General features: G+C 51.1%; 1 pseudogene; it reads right to left on the bottom strand.

The window, feature by feature from the left end:
• Window positions 1-8683: 8683 nt before the first annotated feature.
• LOC107181612 lies at window positions 8684-9411 on the bottom strand (annotated as a pseudogene).
• Window positions 9412-10872: the final 1461 nt, after the last annotated feature.

Genomic DNA, 10872 nt, shown 5'->3' with positions numbered 1-10872 from the left:
CCGGGGAACAGGTGAAGCAGCCCAGCCAGCCCAGCTCAGGGCACCCTCTCTCTCACCTCCCTCTTTGAATTTGAGACCCAAGCTGCACTTGCAGTTCCCGCCCAGGGCGAGGCTGAAACACTTATGGTTCCTATTTAAAGCCATGCCTCATTCATCATTTCAGCACCAACTAACAATTAAACCTGATTCAATCAAGCACTGACAACTAATTTAAACCGGGCCTCACCATTGGCCTGTCACTGGCTATTTAAAACCCGATGCTGGCCTCTGGGGCCCTTGGGAACCAGGACTGTTTGTCCTACCAAGAACAAAACCCCGCCTGCTGCTTCCTGGATTCAGACCTATGAGTATCTAGGGCAGTGGTTCTCAAGTAAAAGCAGGCACTTTGGGTGCTTTCTCGGCTTTAGTCATGCCCCGAGCGAATGTGGCCACCTGGGGATGGTTAAGAGCATAAGAACTTGGGTTCCAATACAGTCTCTGCAATTGATTACTAGGACCTGTGATCTTGGCCAGGTCTCTTGGGCTTTCTCAGCCTCACTTTCCTCGCAGGTTTAGTGGGAATAATAAAAATCCCTCCACAACCTGTGTTGTTAAGAGATCCCTCAAATCTGGCCATTCCGGTAAAAGCACTGGGAAAATGAGAAGCCCTAAGACATGGAGGTTATGAGTGGATCAAGCTGAGAACCTGCTGGGCCTGTGGCTGTGGAGGCAGCATGGCGGATTCCAACACACGCTCAGAGAAGAGATGCCTGGGTACACATGGCTCTCTAGGGCTGCAGGAGCACACAGCAAACAGGTCACCAAATGTGGATGGTGACCCTCCAGGCTGAAGACTCGGTCCATGCTGATGTAGTCAGGTAGGTGTTCCTGGAAGCAGTGGACTTCAGCTGGCCAAGACTAGAATAAGCCACCAGTGGGAGGGAACCAAATTAGATAGGGCCACTTAGAGCTGGCCAAGAGCTCCCACAGCCATTTCCCATTTAATCCTCCCCCCATTTTATAGGGTGAGGAGGCTGAGAGTGTAAATGACTGGCCCCTGAGAGATTAAGGCAGCCAGGTACCGGAATGGAGCTCCGGATGCCGGGTGCCTGGTCCCACGCTGCCCCCTCCACAGAGCAGAGAACACCAGAGGTGGGCGTGGGGACACTAAGAAGTGGAAGGCAGAAGCACCCCCAGCATGGCTCCTCCCTCTAGGATTCCTAGTGCATATTCTTCTCAAAGGAAGAAAAAGCACAAAAGATGCACTTCGGAGGCTGAGAGACTATGTGATAAATTGGGGAGGTGGTGCTATGCCAGGGGCGGAGGAGCATGGGGTAGTGACGGCCGCCCATCCCTGTCACAGGTAGATCCTGGGCTGCCCTGACATCGGGAAAGGGTCTTGAGATTCTCTAAATCCTCGAATGTGGGAGGAAACAATAGCCTCTTCTCTGGGGCCTAGGGGGTGAGGAGGAGTGAGATCATGTCTGGGAAGAGAGGGCCAGGGACACAGGATATGAGTGTGCTCCCCGGGGAGCCCAGCGAGGCCATGGAGCAGGGCCTTGAGGGCAGATGCCTCCTTCCCTGAACTCCTCCACGGCCCCGCCCCAGTATCCTCCCCCATCTAGGTTCCTGGTCCCACGGTCAAGAGTGTCTGACTCTCCTGGGATCCTTCAAAGGTCCCCAGACCCAACCAGACTGCAGTCCCCTGGAGGGCAGGTCCATGATGCCGTCAAACTGGTTTTGGGCCCAGGGCCTGGAGTAGGACAGGCTCAAGGTGACCTCCAGTCCTGCCACTGGCTGAGCAATGTCAATCATGTCCTTTAACCTCTTCAAGATACTCCTGTGCAACGAAGGTAAAAACAGGACCTGTCTCACGAGGTCATCATGAAAATTAAATAAGTTCATCAGAGTAAGTGCTTACCAAAAATATCTTCATTTGCTGTGTCCCAGAGCAGCTAGTACATCTCAGTGTATAGCAGATCCTGACTGTTAGTGGATTGCAAGCTCAGGACAGCAGCTACAGCAGCAGGGGCAGGATGGAACAGGAGGAAAGGGCCCCTGACATGGACGGGTGATTCAAAACGAAGGGCAGAGCTGGGTCGCGGCTGGGGTGGCTCAGTGGTGCAACGTCAACCAGGAGGTCACGGTTCAATTCCCAGTCAGGGCATGTGCCCAGGTTGTAGCAGGGGGCATGCAGGAAGCAGCCTATCAATGATTCTCTTTTATCATTAATGTTTCTATCTTCCTCTCCCTTCCTCTCTGAAATCAATAAAAAACTTTTTTTTTAAATGAAGGGCAGAGACTTTCTCGGGAATTTCGTTCCTGTGAGGCCTTGGGAACATGGCAGTCCCTCTGTCAGTCCACCCTGAGGGTCGATGCCCTCATCTCCTGAGGAAATTGGGAGCCCCAAACTCTCTCTGGGGTCTTCCTGGGGAGCCTGGGCCCCGCCTCTTGGTTGGGGTGGGACAGGGGACCCAGGAGTAGAGTGTTGCCTTCCTCTGGCTGAAGCTTAGCAAATATCAGGGTGGGTTCTGCCTTCCTGGCAGTGTGAGGGGGGAGAAAAGAACCCCTAATTCAAGCCCCTGCAGAAGCTGTGTGTGGACGGACATCAGACATCATTCTCTAGACCGGTGCCTCTGAACCTTTCTGTGAAGGACCCATCTTAAAATATCCGATCAGTCACCGACCAATGCTTTTGTGAAATACAGCAAAAATGAATAAAAAAAAAGGAAAAAAAAAAGCTCATACACTTGTACTGTGGCAATAGCAAGTGGCTCTAAATATGTGTAAGTGTTTGTTCACAATTTCTGGGCTTATCTCATCAGCAACCGCTGACAAATGGTTTGTGCCAGGCGTGTGCAGCCGCACTGCACTGGAGCAGACACTCAGGGAAGGCTCACTGCCCTCCCCCCCCCGCCCCCAACCTGCAGTCTCACCTCCCTCACTGAATGGGGAGAGGGGTTCTGAGAGCCCCTCGCCATGTGTTTAGGAGCCCCCCAGGCCTTCCTTGGTCCTGTGGCCCTGTACCTCAGTGTCTCTGGGCCCGTCCTGGTTATGTGTGTTTTCTCAGGGCAATGTGTTCTGACTTTTTAAAAGACTGCCATACAGCAGGTGTGTTCCTGAGAGGATGACCATGACTTCTGTGTTTCATGCAAAGGAGAATGAGGAGAATTGCCCGCTGAGGCAGCACACCCCTCCCCAGGGCAGTCGGACATCCCTCTTGCAATCTGGGACCCCTGGCTCCTAACCACTCATCTGCCTGCCTGCCTGATCCCCTATAACCGCTCTACCTGCCGGCCTGGTCACCCCTCCTGGCCTGATCCCCCTAACCACCTCTGCCGCTGCCCCCCTGCCACCATGGCTTTGTTCGGAAGGACATCCAGAGGACGTCTGGAAGACATCTGGTCTAATTAGCATATTACCCTTTTATTAGTACAGATTTTGATTTTAGAGAGAGGGAGGCAGGGAGAGAGAAATATCAATTGGCTGCCTCCTGCATGCACCCTGACTGGGGATCGAACCCAAAACCTGGGCATGTGCCCTGACTGGGAATCAAAGCCCCTACCTTTTGGTGCACAGGATAATGCTCCAACCAGCTGAGTCACACAGGCCAGGACAGCAGTTACTATTGTTTTGAGCTCCTACAATTTGCCCAACCCTGGGCTCCATGAACAAGAGCCCTCTTTCCCAACAAGGTAGGTCTCATTTTGTCAGATTTAAAATGAGACACCTCAACTCTGAGCTCCTAGAAGGAGGGGTCCAGGTGCGCCACAGCCCCTCCCCCAGTGCTGGCCGGGCTTCAGGGCATCCTGAGGGGTTTTTTAAAAAAGCAGATTCTCCAGCCCCACATCTGCTGCAGAGGCCTGGGGTGTCCAGAGTCCCCAGGTAACCCTCATCATGCTGCCTGGGGCACTGTGCTCTCACGCTGCGAAGGCCTGGAGGCAACAGGCTGGGGGACCCCGAGACAGCCCCCACGATGCCGCCTTCAAAGTGAAGACTTTTTGACGTCATGCTAAGGGAAAAGCAGGCAATGAAACTGTGTATTCTGTAGCTTTACTCAGCTATGCAACAACAACAACATATTTCAAGGAAAAAGGCAAAATCTTGACGTCCAGGATTGCCATGTAAAGGGCTTATGTGTGATTTTATTTTCCTCTCTGTCGTTTTCTAGGGAGAGCACGTATTACCTTTATAAATCTAACCGCAATGAGCACTACTTTTAAAAGAGAAAGTCTCCCAGCCTCCACCAGCATGAGTCAACTTTGACATTCAGGGGAGAGGCAGAAACTGCTGGGGGTTTTGTTTTCTTCCCTCCGAGGGCAGGAAGTAACGAAGTAACTATTTCCCCCTGGGTTTCCTGCTGGAGCTGGAGGCAGAGAAAACTTCTGGCAGAAGACAGGTATCAAAACACACCACCTGCAAGGCCCTGTGAGTGGCTGCTGCTCCCTGTGGCCCCTCCCTCTCCACCGCCTGCCTGGGCCTCCTTTCTGGAAAATACTCTCCTGACTCTGGCCTCAGGCCTTCGCCCGTGCTGTCCATCCAGGAGCTCTTCCCTGTCCGCTAACACATCGGGCATCATCTTAGGTGCCCTCGTCCTCTGAGGACCTTCCCTGCCCCCCAATACTGAATGCAACCCCATGAGTGCCCAGAACAGTGTTTTCCCTGTGACAGGATGCGTCTCACTTGGCTGTGTTCATGGCGACTCTCATGCTTGCCCACCGGCCTTCAAGTTCTGTGAAGGTCTGGACTCTATGTTCCCTGCCTGGCACAGGCTGGGGCACTCAGCAACTGTTCCCTGAGTAAAGGAAGAAACCTGCCTCCAGGCCCTGGAGCTGGGTGTCACTCAGGCGGCTCTAGGTACCTGCCCCCCTACCCTGCTCTCCTCCCTCCCCCGCCCCGCCCTGCCCCTTAAAGGAAAGTAGCCCCAAAGCATCCTTTCTGCATAAGTTGTAAATTGTACGGCTGGTGCCATGTGGTCAGCAAAACCACCTTCTCCTCCTGCTCCAGCAGGTGAGACCAGCGATGGGACCCCGATTGGAGGGAGGGAGTCCGACCTCCTGATGGGTTGCCCAGAGAGTTGGTCCAACATGGTGACTCTGCGGGATGGTGCCTAACTGGCCAATCAGATCACTTCTTGAGAAGACGATCAATAGCACAGAAGAGTCATCCTGGAAGTCACTGAGTTACATTCAGGCTCTGCAACCCAGTCTGGAACCCCCCTTCCACCTTCCCATACCCCAGAACTGAAGGTGTCTCCATGCATCTCTTCTGCATAAACTAAAAAGCCTTTGTCCCCCTCCCCTTCCCCCTCCCCTTCCCTCTCCCTCTCCCTTTTTTTTCTCCCTCACCCTCTCCCTCTCCCCTCACTGGTCCTGTGACCCCTCCTTCTGAAGTCAGGCGGGGTGGGGTGGGGGGTGCTCCCTGTGCCAGGCACCGGGCCCAGCTGGCGATGCTTAGGGAGCAGCCTGCACGCACACTGGCCCAATCCTGAGTGCACGTTTGCAATTGGCTGGTGAGTTCGGGGCCCTGCCATCCAGCCTGGGGGACTAGGAAGATGTGACTTCCTTTCCCTCACACACGTCTCCTGACAGAGGGAGGGGAGTGTTCGGCTACAGGTGGCATGAGCTGCACCAAGGAGACAGGGCAAAAACAGAAGTTGGTTGCTGATGCTGCAGGAAATGTGCTGGGAGCAGGGGTCCCAGGAGAGCAGGAGAGGAGGCCACCAGGGACTAGGAGGGGCTGACCCACACTTGTAGGCAGGCAGTGTCCTCCCCCGGCCAGCCCGAAGGAAGTTGGGACTTGTGCTAGGTAGGTCTTGCCCCCACATCTCCCACCCTGCCTACCCTTTCAACACTTTCTCTCGCTTCCCCTCCCCCCTCTTCAGGGAACCAGTGCCCTGATGCTTCTGGAAACCACATGTTCCAGTCTCTGAAGGATGACTTAGATTTACAGTGTTCTCGTCCCACATCAGACCACGTGTCCCTGTACTGTGACCGCCCGAGCCTTCCGCCCAGGAGGACAGCAGCTGACACCCACACCCACACGGAGGAAGGAGGTGGCTCAAAGTAGAGGGTGAGGAAGGGGTATTGCCTAGAAAACCACGCTCCGCCAAAGATACCAATCCCTTAGACTGGGATGGACCAGACCAGGGTGGGGTGGTAGCACCAAGTCTCCCTGCTTTGCCTGCCTCTGGCCAGTGCCCCCATGTTCTTCCAGCTGCTGCAGTTCTTCCTGCTCAAAACCCTTCCTTCCCTGCCTGGAAAAGTCTATTCCCGGGAAATTCCCTCCGGGCTCTGGGGCATCTTGTTCTTAGTGCTTTGCTGTGTTTGTCAAATGCTCTGATACTCTAACATTGTGCAGTTTTGCTCAGATGTCATCAGATTGCAAAGTATTTTCCAGAAGGGCCAGAGGAGCCCTTCCCACGGAGGCCACTGCAGCAGAGACCAAGTGGAAAGTCTACTGGACTGGGGAGCAGGATCCCCGGCCCAGGGTCTGCCACGGCCACTAACTGGCTCCCCGCTCTGAACCTGAACTTGCACAACTGTGACGTGGGGGTGGCCTGGGTGACCCTGGGTTCCTCCTCAGCCTGGCCCTCGAGTCTTCAGAAGCTGCTCCAGGCTGAACCCAGCTGGGCCGAGCGCGGCTCACCTCCAGGCCCTGCTTTCCGGGGCCCCGGCCAGCCCTGGCCTCCTGCCTGGTGAGCCAGGGGCACAAGGGCCTTCACAGAGGCCTCGGTGGTTTTCCTGGGGCGCAGGGGCGGGGAGCCTCGCGGAGCTAACACAATGCTTTGTCTGTGTCCACGCTGAGGGAGGAGTGGACAGAGTGGCCCATGAGGACTCTACCTTGCCTCTGGAATTTTCCATGGCCTTTTTCAGAGCCTTTCATTTGATCATCAAATAACCCCTCCGCAGTAGAGACGATAGGACAATTTGCTCCGTTTCACATTTGAGGAAGCAGAGGACCTGAGGTGCCAGGAGGCGAAGTGATGCTGGAGGACATTGTATCCAGGCAGTCAAGAGTGCCTGCTACTCTGCCATTTAACCTGAGACTCCATTTTCTCACTTTCTTTTTTTTAATCCTCATCCAAGGATATTTTTTCCATTCTTTTCAGAGAGAGTGGAAGGGAGGGAGAGAAACATCTATGTGAGGGAGACACATTGATTGGTTGCCTATCCCACAAGCACAGACTGACCTGGGATCAAAGCTGCAACCCAGGTACATGCCTTTGACTGGGAATCAAACCCTCAACCCTTCAGTGTTCACGCCAATGCTCTAACCACTGAGAACACCATCCAGGGCTCCATTTTTATTTTTTTTTACTTAAAAAAGTAAATTCTTAATTATTCTGGTAGTCTGCCCACGCTCTACCGTGAGGAACACCTTTGGGCATGAGTGGTACCCAGGAGCCAAGCCAATGCAAACGCAGGGCCCTGGGAGATCCATAATAGACCAGGCGGTATTCTAGAACTTTCTGTACTTCATCTCCTGTTGTCCTCACAGCAGCCCTATCAGTCAAGATCTTTTGGATCATTTTTCAGAGAGAGAACAGGAGGCTGAGAGTCCACACCCAGCCAGAGCTCAAACTCGGGCTCCAAGTTATGTTCTCTGCCTCCTTGTGCTGCCCCTTCGGATGGGGGTCTGGCTCGAGAAGCAAGTTCTGATTCTGTGTGATCCCCTTCCTCCCTCGGACAGTTGGCCTGCGGGAGGTGGTCAGCCTGGAACCCCAGGCTCCGACACAACCAGGAAAACCAGGGAAGGAAATTGCTGAGTTTGAGAAACTTATGCTTTGAAATCATCCCCTTCCTCAGAGCAGAGGGAGTTTTTTCAGAGAAATTTTACAGAGATTAAAGAGTTACATCCTTTAAAAAAAAAAAAAAACCCTAGGAAAACTAGTAGAGAGACAAACTTTCATCAAATCTCTAGAGGGAGAATGTCTTTCATTAAACTTGGAAATCATCAATGAAATCACAAAGGAAAGATTAGCACGTTTGACTACCAAAAAAATGTAAATTTTGTGCATTAAAAAATGACTGAAAAGGAGCAAGTGGGGAGAAATATTGACAGCAAATAAGGAAAATAAAAGATTATTACCTGTTTTTATTCATCTATACTCTGCCCGCCTCCTAAAAAGTTCTGAGGAGGGAATATTACACAAAGATCTCATACAAACTGATAGTTGAAAAACAAAGAAGCCAAATAGGCAAGGGGCATTTCACATAAGAGTGATTTACATAAAACAAATTATAACTACAAAATGGATTTTCACAAAAATGCCCAACCTAGCTAATCACCAGAGAAATGCAAGGTTAAATAGAAAAAAAGCATCTCAATTGATAGAGCACTCACGTAGGTCGGATAACAATTTTACCTTACAATTGTTAAGGAAACTAATTTGGCGATAAGACACCAAGAACTAGAAAAACATTGGTTCTCTTCAACAGAGTAATCTTACTGCTGGGGATTTATGCCAAAGTTCTAAAATGTGAAAAGAGTTATGTGCACAAAGATGCTCATTGCAACATTAAAAAACAAACAAAAAGCTGAAATTTTAAAATGGCCTCAATGTCCAAAAGCAAAACAATGGTAAACTAAAGTTTGCCCTATCCACTCAATGAAATACAATGCAGCTAAGAAGTTCACAAAGACCGCTCGCAAATAAAAATGCCCACAGCAGAACGTTAAGTTTAAGAAGCAGGACATTTAATTGTGGTATTCGTGCGTGATGGGTGTGAGTTTTACCACAGCCTCCAGGTGAGCACTTTTAAGTGGTCTACTTTGGTGGTGCTACAGGTTTGGATGAACTGAGCTTTTTTTTTTTTTTTTTTTTTTTTTTACAGTGAAACCTTTTTATATTTAGAATTAGCCAGCAGGACTCAGTCTAGATGAGGCCAATTTTGTTGGCAACATCCAAAGCATCATAGTCGGGAGCCAGTCGAACATATGCCTTCCTCTCTCCTTCAGGCCTGATGAGGGTGTTGACCTCGGCCACGCCAATGTCATAGAGCTTCTTCACAGCCTGTTTGATTGTTGCTCATTGGCCTTGACATCCACGGTGAGCACAATGGACTGTTGTCTTCTTTCTCTTTCACGGCTGACTCGCAGTCAGGGGAGCTTCATGATGGAGTAGTGGTCAAGCTGGTTTCTCCCCCGGGCGCTCCTCCCAGGATACCTGGGCTGCCTGAGAGCAGCAGTGTCTTCACCCCATCAGAAGGTGGGTGATGTGGGCGTCTTTTCTTTGTGGCTGTGGGCACCTTTCAGCACTGCTTTCTTTGTCTTCAAAGGTTTGGCTTTGGCTTCAGCTTTGGGAGGGGCTGGGGCTTCTTTCTTCGCATTTGGCAGCACCTTCACGAAAAGGCTGATCCCCGCATCCTCTCTGTGATTCTGGCATTTCCTGATTTTGTGGGGTTTGATGGTGGCTTCCCTGACCTGCCTTCACCCAGCCCTCCCATCAGCTATATAAGCCTCTAAATCCCCTGTGTTAAAACCCTGCATAGTTGGGGTATCTAGAGTAGCTTCTGTTTTTCTGACCAAACCCTAATGGTCACAGATAGAGAAGGTATGTTCAATGAAATGGGGGAAAACCCTTCTGGAATGTAAAAGATTCCTCCTAGAAAGGTTTTCTATAAAGCGACAAAGTGGCCCCTGAACCATTGTTTGTAGGTTTGTTTTCTGTTTATTTGGCAGGAGCCATGTTGGGCGTGTGGCCTCAGAACCACAAGGTGAGCATCGAAGCTCTCCTCTGAGACCTGTACCAGAAAGGAAAGCCCCTTTGCCACATCCACCATCACCACAGGGAGCCAAGAGCGGGGTGGTCCACAGGGCCAGCTCGAGGCGAGAGGCCTCCTTCCCTCTAGGACTGTGGACACACAGGGCAAAACCCAGAAGCCACAAGGAAATCAAGAGCAATCTACCTGAGTATGGTCATTCTAATTTTAAGGGAGCAAGGAAGAGAAAAAGTTTAAATTACTTGGTTTTTATAAAGAATGGGAACAAATGTTAATCAAGTCCAACTAATCTTTTTTAAGATTTTTTAAAATTGATTTTTAGAGAGAGAGAGGAAGGGAGAGAGAGCGAGAAAAAAAAAATCTATGTGAGATCCATACATTGATTGACTGCCTCCTTCATGCCCCATACTGGGGATTGAGCCTGCAATCCGGGCATATGCCCTGAGCAGAATCGAACCGGCAGCCTTTGGGTGCATGGGATGACGCTCAACCAACTGAGCCACACTAACCAGGGTGAGTCAAACGAATCTTTTAAGACAAATTTCAGTTGATATTTTATGTAAATAGTAGTATTTACTGCTTTTTATTGATACTTTTCAATGTGCTGCCTAAAATTTTCTATGTATCATCCTATTTAATCTTACCAACAATGCCAAGGGTAGGATATTGCTATCCCAGTTTCATAGATTAGAAGCCTGAGGCTCATCAAGGTCAAAGCTGCCCGCGCCCAAGCCATTCTCTTTCCACACAGCCATTCTGCTTCTCCTCCTGGGAAGGAGGACAGTAGAACACAAGGGGAAGAGGAAAGCAGCAGGAGGAGGAAGTCAGAGAGACTGACAGGGAAGAAGTGTAAGGAGACACATGTACAAGTAGAAAGGGGAGAGAGTGAAGAGAAACCCCAAGGGTTATGCGAAGTTGGAGAAGCTCTCCTCACAGCCTACTCAGACGGTGTGCCATAGAACAGGGGTCGCCAACCTTCCGGACCTCACAGGCCACCAGTGGTCCTCGGACCACCAGTTGTGGCTGCCACCATAGAATGTCAGCTCTGCTCTGGGCAGTGCCATTAGCCAGGTAACCTCTGGCCACAGCTCCTCAACAGCTCCCAATGTTCGGGCTTCCTGAGACTCCAACATGAGTGGGGGAAAAACAACAATCCGCGGGAGAACTC

This window comes from Myotis davidii, unplaced genomic scaffold (genome assembly GCF_000327345.1).
Source record: "Myotis davidii unplaced genomic scaffold, ASM32734v1 scaffold6, whole genome shotgun sequence".
Classification (NCBI taxonomy): domain Eukaryota; kingdom Metazoa; phylum Chordata; class Mammalia; order Chiroptera; family Vespertilionidae; genus Myotis; species Myotis davidii.
This window is presented reverse-complemented; position numbering and strand designations above follow the sequence as displayed.